At 43.2% G+C, this 15,045-nt stretch overlaps 1 long non-coding RNA gene across 1 annotated transcript; it reads left to right on the top strand.

Annotated features, from left to right (window-relative positions):
- The first annotated feature begins 19 nt into the window (after positions 1-19).
- LOC308468326 lies at positions 20-13,590 on the top strand. The gene is made up of 3 exons (XR_013981571.1): positions 20-131; positions 2,000-2,090; positions 10,899-13,590. It is a non-coding gene; the product is annotated as an uncharacterized lncRNA (long non-coding RNA).
- The last annotated feature ends 1,455 nt before the right edge of the window (positions 13,591-15,045 follow it).

Below are 15,045 nucleotides of genomic sequence, written 5' to 3'. Positions count from 1 at the left end.
CCAGCATGTTGTTCTCATAGTGGCCGAGCAGGTGCTCTGATGGGGAGGACCCGAGCCCGGGAGCAGCGCTCTCTTCGCCCGAGGGTTCCAGCAACTCGCATTCAGGAAGGTTACTGTCTCAGACAGTGGAGGTAGAGCACAGCAACCCTTATCTTTCTGCACCCCAAAGCGAGTGTTTCAAGAGGATAGGAAGCGTTTGCTGGAACAGGCAGGCCAGTGACCCATCTAGCCATGTACCAGATGCCTGTAGGCATAGGAGTCAATTCCAAGAGTCCGAGGACCCTTCGCTATCCCCACCCTCATAAAATATTTGGTGGGCATTGCTATTCAGATGGTGTGTGTACACCGCAACACGTTATTGATGATTCAGGACAGGGCTTATCTGCCCCCCCCCCCCAATATTTTATTCAAGTTGTCACCCCTGCCTGCAGGAAACTTTCAAGCAGGCTCAACCAGTATTCACAAACATTATTGCTTCTGACCAGTGGCTAGTAACCAGAGGCAGCCCTTCCCATTTTGCCACCTGAGGCAAAATTGGAATTGCCACCACTTGCTGTCCCTGCACCAGCACTTCCACTGCTGGAGAACATGGGATTCTGCAAAGCTACTCAGCACAAATATAATATGGGGAAGACCTGGCTTTCCAGTAGTACAGGTGAAAAGGATCTTGGGAGTCTTGAGGGACCACAGCCTTCACATTAGTCAACAGTGTGATGCAGCAGCAAAAAAGCTGATATTATTCTAGGCTGCATCAACAGAAATACAGTGTCCAGGTCAAGGGAAGACATAATGCTGCTCTATTCTGCCTTGGTCAGACCACACCTGGAATACTGTGTCCAGTTCTGAGTGCTATAATCTAAGAAGGATATTGACAAGCTGGAATGTGTAAGTTCCACTAGGATCCAGTACTGTTTTACTGCAAGGAAGATTACATCCCACCCTCACCCCTGGCTCCAGGTGTGACACACCCATCGTTTGCAGCACACACCTTGATATTTCTATTGATGTTGCTGCCCAGGAATACAAGTTGGGTATGTGTCACTCTCTATGCTGGTTTGGATACTAGTGATTGGGAGAAGTTTACAAGGTTTCCTCCAGATATTGTTCGTTTAGCTAAAGCATTTATATGTCGTTTAATCATTAGTGTTTGTAAGTGGTATACATAAAAAATAAACCATGGATAGAAGGAGGAGTTACGCTAAGACCAGACCATGTCATTACCAAGGAGGCAGGTTTAGTCGTTATTTGAGGACTATCCCTGCCTCTGGGTCTGATCTTGTCCAATCGGATAGTGGAATCAGCAAGCGATACCCACATGACTTGAAGGTGCTGCTGTGCAATTCAAGGTCAATGATTCATAAGACCATTGCCATCCATGACTTGATCATGGATGGAGGACTTGACCTGGCATGTGTAACAGAGACTTGGTTGGATGAAGCAGATCAGCCTGTCGTTGCCGCTGTTTGTCCACCAGGTTTCTCTTACGCACAGCAACCCAGGCCTTGTGGGTGGGGAGGGGGGCGTTGCAGTGATTTTTAGGAAGTCATTAGTTTGCGCCAGGCATCCTATTGGGAAGACCCAGTTCTCTGAGTGCATGTTCTGGAAGTTGGGCAATAGAGGCAGTACAGGATTCCTTTTGGTGTACTGACCTCTCCGCTGCACCAAGGATTCCCTGTCCAAGCTGCTTCAAGTCATAGAATCATAGAATCATAGAATCATAGAGTTGGAAGAGACCACAAGGGCCATCGAGTCCAACCCCCTGCCAAGCAGGAAACACCATCAGAGCACTCCTGACATATGGTTGTCAAGCCTCTGCTTAAAGACCTCCAAAGAAGGAGACTCCACCACACTCCTTGGCAGCAAATTCCACTGTCGAACAGCTCTTACTGTCAGTTATGTTTCCAGGGATGGCTTTCTAAAGAACTTTTGATTATTATTATTGCTGCTAAGTCATTGACCTCTTTCTTTCTTTCTTTCTTTCTTTCTTTCTTTCTTTAAGGCACACGACTCAACAAGAGACCAACAAAACCATCACAACATGCACAAATGCCATCCGACAGCTGTCTGAGGTCATCAGAGGTTCTTCAAGGGTAAGTGGCCTTTGAAATGGTTTCTGACAAAGTTGTGGAGGGTGACAGCACAATCCCATGGCTGCAAAACCCAGGAAAAATGGAAATTCCATAAAGGAGCTGGAAGGGGAAAGCAAAGGGGTTGTAGTCAAAAGAGATCTTTATTGATCCAGCGCATTTCAGATCCTTTGAATTTCTTATGCACAGGAAAGGGAGAGGCAGCACAACTAGACGCTAAATCTCTGTTTCTATGAATGTACCCAAAGGCTCTCTTTGAACTATCCCATTACTTTTTGTTTTGAATCCTATGTATACCTTACTCAGAAGTAAGTCCTGTTGATTGGGATTTACACACAAGTTAATGTGCACTAGACTGCACTCATCCATATTTTTGAAGCATATTTCCCCCCATTTTTAAGGAAGGAGGCTTCCCAGTGATTCCCCCCCCCCAGGGTCCTTGTTTTAAGTCATGCTCTCCTAATAATGAGCAGTTTCCATGATTCCTGGTTTTATTTCTGTATCTGGCCACAATTTTTGCACAACAGCATTCATGTTCATTCAAGTCGTGGTGGATGTTCTCCTGGAGACACCTAGCTTGGTTGTCCTAGGGGATTTTAACATCCACACCAACACGACCTTACAAGGGGCCGCTCGGGACTTCATGGAAAGCATGGCCTCCATGGGGCTGTCCCTGAATGAGTCTGGCCCAACGCATAGTCGCAGACATGCCTTAGACCTGGTGCTCATTCTGAAGCTGACTGGACACGGGTTAGAGCTCAATGTTGAGCCTACCAAGTGGCAATGGTGACGGCAAAGAAGACTTTCTTCACCGCCTCTATTGCATCTGCAGAAAACAGCAGCAGGAGACTCTTTCAGGTGCTTCACAATTTAGCAGAACCACCTGCTCCATTGGGACCCAGTACAGGCCAAATGATCTCCTGCAATGATTTTGCAAAGTTTTTTGCAGATAAAGTTGCTCAGATTCGGGAAGAGGTAGACTCCACCGTGGGAGCAGGGCCGGGGCGGCAGAGTGCTAGAGTCCTGTCTAGTCAAGTTGCGTGGGATCAGTTCCAATCTGTTACCTCTGCGGAGGATGTGGACAGGCTGCTTGGACGAGTGAAACCAACCACCTGTCTCCTTGATCCTTGCCCATCCTGGCTTATAAAAGCTAGCCGGGAAGGGCTGGGCGATGGTCTTCACAGGGTGCTGAATGCTTCTTTCTGTGAGGGAGCCTTCCCAGGCACAATGAAAGAGGCGGTTATTAAACCGCTTCTTAAAAAAAACATCTCTAGACCTGACCAATATGGCCAACTATCACCCAGTCTCAAATCTTCCATTCTTGGGCAAGGTGATAGAGCAAGTGGTTGCTGGACAACTCCAGGCACACCTGGAAGAAGCGGACCATTTGGATCCCTTCCAGTCGGGATTCAGGCCTCGTCATGGGACTGAAACTGCCTTGGTCTCTCCCCCCCCCTTTTTATTTATATAACAAGAAAAAAACACACACAAAAAACACAAATATCAAATTACACACAAATTACAAAAATAACCATAGACACATAATTTTCTTGGCAAACAATAAAACATCTATTGGTCTTAACACTAAAGACCCAACTTCCCATCTATTCCATATTTCAAATTCATATTACGTATTGCCAATACACATTTTTTTTCATAATTAAACTTATTCTCAATAAATCTGCTGGTAATTTCTTCTATCTACCTAGCAACTATCACTGAAGTTCCTCGAATGCTGCAACAGAATTTAAACTACTATATTTATTTTTCAGATATTCTTTGAAAACCTCCCATTTAGAAACAAATTCCTGTTTTGATTTATTCTTTATTTTTTTCTGATAAACCATCTAATTCGGCATATTCTGTCAGCTTTTGGATCCAATCTTGTATAGAGGGGATTTCATTACTCTTCCATTTTGCTGCGATCAAAACTCTTGCTGCCGCCGTCACATATAAAAAGATACCCTTCCTCTTTTGTGGAATATCCAAATCTGTTATGCCCAGGAGGTAGGCCTCTGGTTTTTTATGGAAACAGATCTTTAGCATTTTTTGCAGTTCTGCATGTATACTCTCCCAGAATACCTGTATTTTCCTACATATCCACCACATATGGTAGAATGTTCCTGAGTCTCCGCATCTCCAACAATTACTTCACACAGTTTTATACATTTTTGAAAGTTTCCATGGTGTTAGATACCATCGATGTTGCATTTTTGGAAAGTTCTCTCTAATTGTGTAACAGTTTGTGAATTTCCAATTGATCTTCCATAAATTTTCCCATTGGGCCATGGTTATTGGATGGCCAAAATCCTGGGACCACGTCACCATTGCCACTGTTACCTCCTCCTCCTTGACTGTCCAGTCAAGGAGAAGTCGGTAAGTTTTGGAAAGAGTTTTTCTTTTAGAGTTTACAAGATCAGATTCGAATCGGGAAATTTCTGCTGAGAACCCCTTTCGTTTGTCAGATTTAAATTTTTCAAATAACTGATGGTATTGGAACCAGTCTGAAATGTGTTCTCTTATCTCCTCAAAGTTTTTTAATTTATTTTAATTTTATGTTAATTCTATTTTAATTTAATTTTAATTTTGTTATCCTCATTTTTTAGAAGTATTTTATATGTTGGCCAGCTTTCCTGAGTATTTTTCCGTTTTACTGCTATGGCTTCTACTGGAGAAGTCCACCACGGGACTTTAGGCTCCATCAGGTCTTTATATTTTTCCCATACAGCAAAGAGTGACTTTCTTATTATATGGTTGGTAAATTTTTTATGAATTTTCGCTTTTCCATATATTAGGTAGGCGTGCCATCCCCAAAGGTTGTCAAAACCTTCCAGGTCCAAGGAGGCCCAGATCCTGCAACGTGCACCAATCTTTTAGCCAGGTGAAACAGGCAGCCTCGTAGTAAAGTTTTAGATCGGGTAGGGAAAAGCTTCCTCTCTCTTTTATGTCTATTAAGATCAGGTGTTTAATCCTAGGTTTCTTCCCTTCCCACAAGAATTTGGAAATTTCTCTTTGCCATATCTTGAGACAACCTGCTTCACCCAGTATTGGAATCATTTGAAATAAAAAGATTAATTTTGGAAGCTGCCTTGGTCTCACTGGTCGATGATTTCCAGCGGGCTAGGGACAAAGGTGAGAGCTGTTTCCTAGTTCTGTTGGATCTCTCAGTGGCTTTTGATACCATCAACCATAACATCCCTCTGGACTGTCTAGAGGGGCTGGGAGCTGTGGGCACTGTTATATGGTGGTTCCGCTCCTTTCTCCTGGGCCGTGTCCAGAAAGTGGTCTTGGGGGATGAGTGTTCAGACCCCTGGGCTCTCACCTGTGGGATGCCTCAGGGTTCTGTCCTCTCCCCCATGCTTTTCAACATCTACATGCAGCCTCTGGGAGAGATCATCAGGGGGTTTGGGTTGGGTGTTCATCAATATTCGGATGATACCCAGCTCTACATCTCTTTCAAATCAGAACCAGTGAAGGCGGTGAAGGTCCTGTGTGAGTGTCTGGAGGCAGTTGGAGGATGGATGGGGGCTAACAGATTGAGGTTAAATCCTGACAGGACAGAAGTACTGTTTTGGGGGGACAGGGGGCGGGCAGGTGTGGAGGACTCCCTGGTTCTGAATGGGGTAACTGTGCCCCTGAAGTACCAGGTGCATAGACTGGGAGTCATTTTGGACTCACAGATGTCCATGGAGGCGCAGGTCAATTCTGTGTCCAGGGCAGCTGTTTATTAGCTCCATCTGGTATGCAGGCTGAGACCCTACCTGCCTACAGACTGTCTCGCCAGAGTGGTGCATGCTCTAGTTATCTCTTGCTTGGACTACTGAAATGCACTCTTTGTGAGGCTATTTTTGAAGGTGACCCAGAAACTACAACTAATCCAGAATGTGGCAGCTAGACTGGTGACTGGGAGCGGCCACCGAGACCTAAATTGGCTCCCAGTACATTTCCGGGCACAATTCAAAGTGTTGGTGTTGACCTTTAAAGCCCTAAACAGCCTCTGTCCAGAATACCTGAAGGAGCATCTCCACCCGCATCGTTCTGCCTGGACACTGAGGTCCGGCGCCGAGGGCCTTCTGGCGGTTCCCTCACTGCGAGATGTGAGGTTACAGGGAACCAGACAGAGGGCCTTCTCGGTAGTGGCACCCGCCCTGTGGAACAGCCTCCCACCAGATGTCAAGGAAATAAACAAATACCAGTCTTTTAGAAGACCTCTGAAGGCAACCCTGTTTAGGGAATATTTTAATGTTTAACAGACCACTGTATTTTAATATTTTGTTGGAAGCTGCCCAGCGTGGCTGGGGAAATCAAGCCAAATCGGTGGGGTATAAATAATAAATTATTATTATTATAACCATAGAGAGTATAAAGCAATTAAAAGTCCTCATAACAGCAAGCACATTATGCTGCGAACTTCCCTGAGATTTTGAGGTGAAGGGTGGTATACAAATTCAATAAATAAAATAAAATAAATAAATGATAACTTAAAATGGCTGTTGGAATTTCAGCTGCCATCAGGCCAAGCTAGCATGATCAATGGTTGGGATTATGAGAGTTGTATGTTGTATTCACATTAATGCCATATTAATCTTTATTTATTGCATTTCAACATACCACAGTTTTCCTGATTTTTCACATTTTATGATGATTGATGATTAATACATGTTGACCATATTTTTTTATGCCCCCCCCCCCCAATTTAATTTCATTTGCATTCCTAAGAATTTGGGTTGGGGGGGGGGGTCATTGACAACTTTATAAGCTTGTCAAAGGGTCCATGAACTCAACAGTTGGAGAAAATGTTGTTTTAAACATATTAAGTAGCCCTATATTGGGCAAAGAAGTAATCACCACTCCCTTAGTAGGTTGTGAACTCTGCTTCCTAGGAGGTTTTTCAGCAGAGGTTGGATGGCCATCTGTCATGGATGCTTGAGCTGAGCTCCCTGTATTGCCAGGGCTGGACCAGATGACCCCTTGCAATGCTACAATCCCATGATTCTATGTTTTGGACAGTACTGTGTTTTCAGAATATTTCGAAAGAGGAATTACATCCCAACAGGGAAGGGAACAGCTGATGTTTGTGAATGGTTGTAGCTAAGCAGCAGAGCTCATGCTCTGCCATATATACAGTGGTACCTTGGGTTTTGAACTTAATCCGTTCCGAAGTCCATTCTTAAACCGAAACCATTCTTAAACTGAAGTGCGCTTTCCCTAATGAGGCCTCCCACCACCGGTGCCCTTCCACCGTTCGGATTCCGTTCTTAGACAGGGGTAAAGTTCTCAAACCAAGACACTATTTCTGGTTTTGCGGAGTTTGTAAACCAAATTGTTCTTAAACTGGACTGTTCTTAAACTGCGAGAGGTTTGAGTCTCTGCCATCTCAAGGTAGGGGTTAGAAAGGCTTCTAACTCAGGCCCCTGCCAGTCAGTGAAGATCTGGTGTAGCCAGTGCAGCAGTTTCCAGATGTTATGAACTCCAGTGAATATGTTTTTAAACTCCTTGCTCATGATTAAACATGATCTTGATGCTATGGGGGCAGTCACCCACAATTCTGCTTTTTGTGCCTGCAAAGGTTTTGGGGTGGCTAGTGGTTACAGTGGACCTGGAAGACCAGGGTTCAAATCCCCATGCATCCATGAAGCTCACTGGGTGATCCAGTCACTGCCTCTCAGCCTGACCTACCTCACAGGGTAGTAGTGGAGATTACCATGAACACAACCTTGAGGAGGGGGCGTACCATGTACACAACCTTAAGCTCCTTGAAGAATAATGTGGGATGCAATAAATAAATGGAAAATTTTTATTTTTATCTTGCATTTGTTGTGCTATTTCTTTTCCAGATAGCAATAATGTAGTAGCTAATCACAAACCAAACTAAAGCAGAGAAAGCCAACCAAAGCACTATTCATCTGATTATTGCTGGCATCCATCTGTTTCGGGAATCAATGTAGAAGTGCACCTTTGGGGGTGAAGTCAAACTGTTGGAAGGTTACAGCATTGACCGATGAGGAAGAAACATATTTGCTGCAGCTGGACAGCAAATGCACCATCAGCTTTGGTTGGTGGCCTAGACATGGGCCCCTATCATGACAGGGATAGCCTAATGTCTGTCTTCAATGCTCTAGTAACTTCTAGGCTAGATTACCGTGATATGCGGGGCTGACTCTGAAGATGGTTCAGAATCTTCAGCTGGTGCAGAATTCAGTAGCCAGATTCCACACTGGAGGAAGACGTTTCAGCATATAGCACCAATCCTGCAAATAGTTTCTGGGCTCAATTCAAAGTGCTGATTTTGACCAATAAAGCCTTAAGTGGCTCAGGAATGCAAAACCACTTTTCCCCATATAAACCAACCCAGACCCTGTTTGTGGGATGCTCCCAGTAGCGAGCCAGCCTTGTTGGCTTCATCATTAAATATCTTTAGGCTCCAGATGAAAACATTCCTCTTCTCCCAGGCCTTTGCCTAATTAAACAATCTATGGCCTTTTAAACTGGGGTGTAGGTATTGTTGTGTTTGTTACTATGTTGTGTATTTTTGTGTTTTTATATTGTAAACCACCCTCTGATCCTTGGATGAAGGGCAGTATAGATAAATAAAAATAAATAAAACAGACCACTTGGGGATCTACTTTGGATGAAAGGTGGTTTTAAAAGTTGAATGAATGAATACTGTCCCACACGTTACCCACATGCCTGTCAATACCCCGAAGAACTCTCAAAATTTAGTGAGATAATGTTGACTTTTATGATGATGATTATTAAGGCAATTACTATACCAACCTACTATATGAAAAGATATCTCTAAGCAGTTTGTAAAATAACAGCAATGACATAAGTTTCAAAAAGAACCCATAGAACCATTCATGTGAATTACTAATCAATACAGCAATAAATTTGGAAACCCATTCCCACAAACCACCTCTCAGTCTCCTGACTCTCTCCCAGGTCTTCACTCATCCATCCTGGCTCTCACACGAGCAAACTCACAGATCACCACCCTCAAAATAAAAAAATAAAATCTCACAAAGAAGAGGGTTCTTGCAATCTGCTGGCATCTCCCTAGTCTCTCGCTCTAGGGATGATGGGTAGGCGCTCAGGACTGATAAAACTTTTTCAGGCAGGCAGCTTACAACAGTGTCCTCTTCTGCTGCACCACACACACACAATTTCAGGCTACAGCAGGTTGGGTGTGATGAGTTTTCTCAGAGGTACCAAGGATGGCAAATATGGCACCCCCTCCACCCATAGTTCATTTGCTGGCCTCTGCACAACTCTTCCAGAAGCTCTTCTACCTTTGCACAGTTGTGGGGAGCCTCCAGCAAATGGGCTAGTCTTGATTGGCCAGAGTGTCCCAGTTGTCCTTTGCAGCCATTTTCCCCAACCCATGCCCACCAGACTCAAGAACTACCCACCTGCCTTTCCAAGTCAGTTTGTTTGCCCCCATCCAGCCCACCAGGTTACACACCGGGATGCTGGAATAAAGAAGTGAAGGTCCCTGCCCATTGCTTGAAATGAAAGCCCAGCTGTCACCCATATTCATCATATGACTTCAGCGGAATGCACAAAACACACTAGTAGAAACAGGCACTTGTTATATCAGCAGATCCTGAGATTACTTTTTGATGGTGTATAAAATAAGAGAGGAGCATGACTAAGATGATCAAGGGTCTGGAAACCAAACCTTATAAGGAGCAGTTGAAGGAGTTGAGTATGTTTAGCCTGGAAAAGAGGAGACTGAGAGGAGATATGATAGCCATCTTCAAATACCATAAGGGCTGTCACATGGAAGAGGGAGCAAGCTTGTTTTCTCCGGCTCTAGAGGGTAGGACCCAAACCAATGGCTTCAAGTTACAAGAAAGGAGACTCCGACTAAACATACAGAAAATCTTTCTGACAGTAAGACCTGTTTGACAGTGGAACAGTCTCCCTCCGGAGGTTGTGGACTTGCCTTCATTGGATATTTTTAAGCAGAAGTTGGGCAGCCACTTAGATTCCTGCATTGCAGGGTGTTTTGGGCTAGATGACCCTCGATATCCCTTCCAGCTCTACAGTTCTATGATTCTATATAAGTTGCAGGCATCATGAAACTTAACATGCAGCCTGACCTCATGGCTGCCGCTTACAACATTTAGCCTAATTTCTGGACTGCCACCACCCCACTTCATGATTCCAACCAGAGGTGCCAGCTTCCAGAGGAGAATGGGGGAGCCGATGTTGTGTGGCACATGACGTTGTGCACATGGTGTCCCAATATCGTGTATGTGATGTCAGGATGTCAGAGAAGCTGGGTGCAGAGCTGAAAGCAGTGGCAGTGCAGCTTCAATGTCCACAGCTCCTCCTCCTGCCACCACCGAAGGAGCTGGCCACTGAAGCGGCGCAGTGCTTGGTCTCTTCCTCCACTTTTGAACATGGGGGCAACCCCCCCCCCAATATATTGGGGTGACCCATAAAGCCTTGCTTTGCTTGATAGAGAGCCCTGGACTTGGAATCTTGCTATTTTTATGACATTTCAGCTATACAGCTGCAAATAAAACATTTTGTGTTTTAAGTGCAATATACAATGTGACACTAGATGGCGAGCCTTACAGAAAATTCAATGTATTTTTAAAAAACACTTTAAAAAAAGATTTTTGGAATGGTTTTTATTATATGTGTGTAGATTCCACCATTATGTCTGGTTTCCAGCTAGGTTTTTTTGGAGGGTTGTTTCTTCTTCTTCTGGATTAGCACAGCCTTTTCTATATTTCTACATAAATCCACAAGCTCTGTCTGAGCAGAAAGGACAATAAGTTTTGTATTTCTCCATCTATGCAGAAGGTAAAGATGATGGTGGTGAAGATGACAGTTCTCCTTAAATCCCCAAGCGCTGACTACCAGCAGAGATGGATGGTGATGATTTTTCATATAAGCCAGCAAGGAAAAAAAGAGTAATAACATTTTCTTTGCTTTGTTATAAAAAAAGTAATGCCATATGACTTTTTGTTTTTGCTTTGTTATATAAAAAATTAATATAAAAAAATGTAATGCAGCACTTTCCATTTATAAGAAAACACTGAAGCGGTTTCAATCAGGTGACAGCAAAAATTGCAAAACATTTTTTAGTAGGGGCAATTAGAATAAGATCTATCATTTGATTACAAACCACCAGAATGTATTTTGTATAGTTAAGTTTTTACCTTTATGTTCAGAAGTAGTTGTTTTTTATTGCTATGGCTAGTGGCTGGATATGGAAACGCTACAAAACCCATGTCTAAAAATAAAATGAAATAAAACGAAATAAAAAGTATGTGTGAATGGGAAATATTTTTTGGGGGGGGAGGAGGTATGCGTTTTCTCTTCAAAAACCCACATTGCGGGGGGGGGGAGGGGATTTGGTTGGTCGGTTTGCCAACTTGAATGAAATTTTCTTTCTTCTTCTTCTTCTTCTTCTTTGGTGATCACTCGTAGCGGAGTAAGATTGTCTTCCATAAACACGGTTTTAACCATGAGTCTGTAAGTGACTGTGGAGGCCAATTCTAGATCCACACGTCCTTCCACAGTGGAGACATTGGTTTCTGGGTGGGAGTTGATCACGGTGTGGATTTGCCAAGCATGCCTTCCTCCTAACACGTCCTTGCGTCCTGAGTTTGAGTGTCTTCAAAGCCCATGACACTTTTGGTAAAGGCTGTTCTCCAACTGGAGTGCTTGCAGGCCAGTGTTTGTCACCCAGTTGTCAGTGTTTATACTACATTTTTTTAGATTTGCCTTGAGACAGTCTTTAAACCTCTTTTGTTGACCACCAGCATTATGCTTTCCATTTTTAAAGTTTGGAATAGAGTAGTTGCTTTGGAAGGCGATCACAAGGCATCTGCACATGACCAGTCCAACAAAGCTGATGTTGAAGAGTCATTGCTTCCACACTGGTGATCTTTGCTTCTTCCAGTACACTGATATTAGTTCGCCTGTCTTCCCAAGTGATGTGTAAAATTTTTCGGAGACACCGTTGATGAATCTTTTAAGGGGTTAGAGATGGCGTTTATAAGTGCTCCATGTTTCACAAGCATATAGTAAGGTTGGTAGTACAATAACTATGTAAACAAGCATTTTGGTTTCCCTGCAAATGTCCCAGTCCTCAAACACTCTGCACTTCAATCGGAAGAAAGCCACACTCACAGAGCTCAGCTGGATTTCAGCATCAGTGTTGGCCCTTGTGGAAATATAACTACCTAGGTAGGAGAAGTGATCCACATTTTCCAACGTTACCATTGAGTTGGATTTGTAGCGCTGCAGAGGGGTTATTTTGCACTTGTTGGTGCATCACTTTGGATGTTGAGTGATAGGCCAAGCTTTTTGTAAGCTTCTGCAAAGATGTTTTGGATGGTTTGGAGGCCATCCTCTGAGCGTGCACACACTACGTTGTCATCAGCATACTGAAGCTCTATCACAGAAGTTACGGTAATCTTACTCTTTGCTTTCTGAAATTTCTGAAATTGACCAATTCTATGAAGACTTACAACACCTTATAGAAATGACACCAAAGAAGCATGTTCTTCTCATTATAGGGGATTGGAATGCTAAAGTAGGGAGTCAAGAGATAAAAGGAACAACTGGCAAGTTTGGCCTTGGAGTTCAGAACGAAGCAGGGCAAAGGCTAATAGAGTTCTGCCAAGAGAACAAGCTGGTCATCACAAACACTCTTTTCCAACAACACAAGAGATGACTCTACACATGGACATCACCAGATGGGCAGCATCAAAATCAGATTGATTATATTATCTGCAGCCAAAGATGGAGAAGCTCTACACAGTCAGCAAAAACAAGACCTGGAGCTGACTGTGGCTCAGATCATCAGCTTCTTATAGCAAAATTCAAGCTTAAACTGAAGAAAGTAGGAAAAACCACTGGGCCGGTAAGATACAATCAAAGTCAAATCCCTTATGAATACGCAGTGGAAGTGAGGAACAGGTTTAAGGATTTAGATTTGGTGGACAGAGTGCCTGAAGAACTATGGATGGAGGCTCGTAACATTATACAGGAGGCAGCAGCTAAAACCATCCCAATTAAAAGGAAATGCAAGAAAGCAAAGTGGCTGTCCAACGAGGCCTTACAAATAGCGAGGGAGAGAAGGCAAGCAAAATGCGAGGGAGATAGTGAAAGATACAGGAAATTGAATGCAGATTTCCAAAAAATAGCAGGGAGTGACAAGAAGGCCTTCTTAAACAAGCAGTGCAAAGAAATAGAGGAAAACAATAGAATGGGAAAAACCAGAGATCTGTTCAAGAAAATTGGAGATATGAAAGGAACATTTCGTACAAAGATTGCCATAATAAAAGACAAAAGTGGAAAGGACCTAACAGAAGCAGAAGACATCAAGAAGAGGTGGCAAGAATACACTGAGGAACTATACCAGAAAGAAATGGATGTCTCGTATACCCCAAGTAGTGTGGTTGCTGACCTTGAGCCAGACATCCTGGAGAGTGAAGTCAAATGGGCCTTAGAAAGCACTGCTAATAACAAGGCCAGTGGAAGTGATGATATTCCTTTTTTTTTTTTATAAGATATTTATTAAGGTTTTTTAAAATATTACAATAGAAATGAAAAAGAAAAGAGAAAAATACAAAATAAAAACAGTTAAAAACACACATATTTTCAGTTACTTATTTTCCTTTAGCTTGTTTCCCGGACCTCCTCGTACCTCCCTTTTTTGTATTCCACTTCGATTTATTGGTTCAGCAAATCCTTACCGTTAGATTTTAACCCATTTATAACCCTTTTTTTCATATTCTTTTAAAGCATTACAGCTAGAAACCGCTTAATTACTATCCAACATCATTCCATCATTCATTAATTTTACAATATTTCTGTAAATAGTCTTTAAATTTCTTCCAATCTTCTTCCGCCGACTCTTCCCCCTGGAAGTGATGATATTCCAGCTGAACTATTTAAAATTTTAAACGATGATGCTGTTAAGGTGCTATGCTCAATATGCCAGCAAATTTGGAAAACTCAGCAGTGGCCAGAGGATTGGAGAAGATCAGTCTACATCCCAGTCCCAAAGAAGGGCAGTGCCAAAGAATGCTCCAACTACCGCACAATTGCACTCATTTCACACGCTAGCAAGGTTATGCTTAAAATTCTACAAGGCAGGCTTAAGCAGTATGTGGACCGAGAACTCCCAGAAGTACAAGCTGGATTTAGAAGAGGCAGAGGAACCAGAGACCAAATTGCAAACATGCGCTGGATTATGGAGAAAGCTAGAGAGTTCCAGAAAGACATCTACTTCTGCTTCATTGACTATGCAAAAGCCTTTGACTGTGTCGACCACAGCAAACTATGGCAAGTTCTTAAAGAAATGGGAGTGCCTGATCACCTCATCTGTCTCCTGAGAAATCTCTATGTGGGACAAGAAGCTACAGTTAGAACTGGATATGGAACAACTGATTGGTTCAAAATTGGGAAAAGAGTACGGCAAGGCTGTATATTGTCTCCCTGCTCATTTAACTTATATGCAGAATTCATCATGCGAAAGGCTGGGCTGGATGAATCCCAAGCCGGAATTAAGATCGCCGGAAGAAATATCAACAATTTCAGATATGCAGATGACACAACCTTGATGGCAGAAAGTGAGGAGGGATTAAAGAACCTTTTAATGAGGATGAAAGAGGAGAGTGCAAAATATGGTCTGAAGCTCAACATCCAAAAAACGAAGATCATGGCCACTGGGCCCATCACCTCCTGGCAAATAGAAGGGGAAGAAATGGAGGCAGTGAGAGATTTTACTTACTTGGGCTCCATGATCACTGCAGATGGTGACAGCAGTCACGAAATTAAAAGACGCCTGCTCCTTGGGAGAAAGGCGATGGCAAACCTAGACAACATCTTAAAAAGCAGAGACATCACCTTGCCAACAAAGGTCCGTATAGTAAAAGCCATGGTTTTCCCAGTAGTGATGTATGGAAGTGAGAGCTGGACCATAAAGAAG

This window comes from Podarcis pityusensis (genome assembly GCF_964106645.2).
Source record: "Podarcis pityusensis genome assembly, chromosome: Z".
NCBI classification, from domain to species: domain Eukaryota; kingdom Metazoa; phylum Chordata; class Lepidosauria; order Squamata; family Lacertidae; genus Podarcis; species Podarcis pityusensis.
Note: the sequence above shows the minus strand (reverse complement) of the source record. Positions and strands in the feature narration are given on the sequence as shown.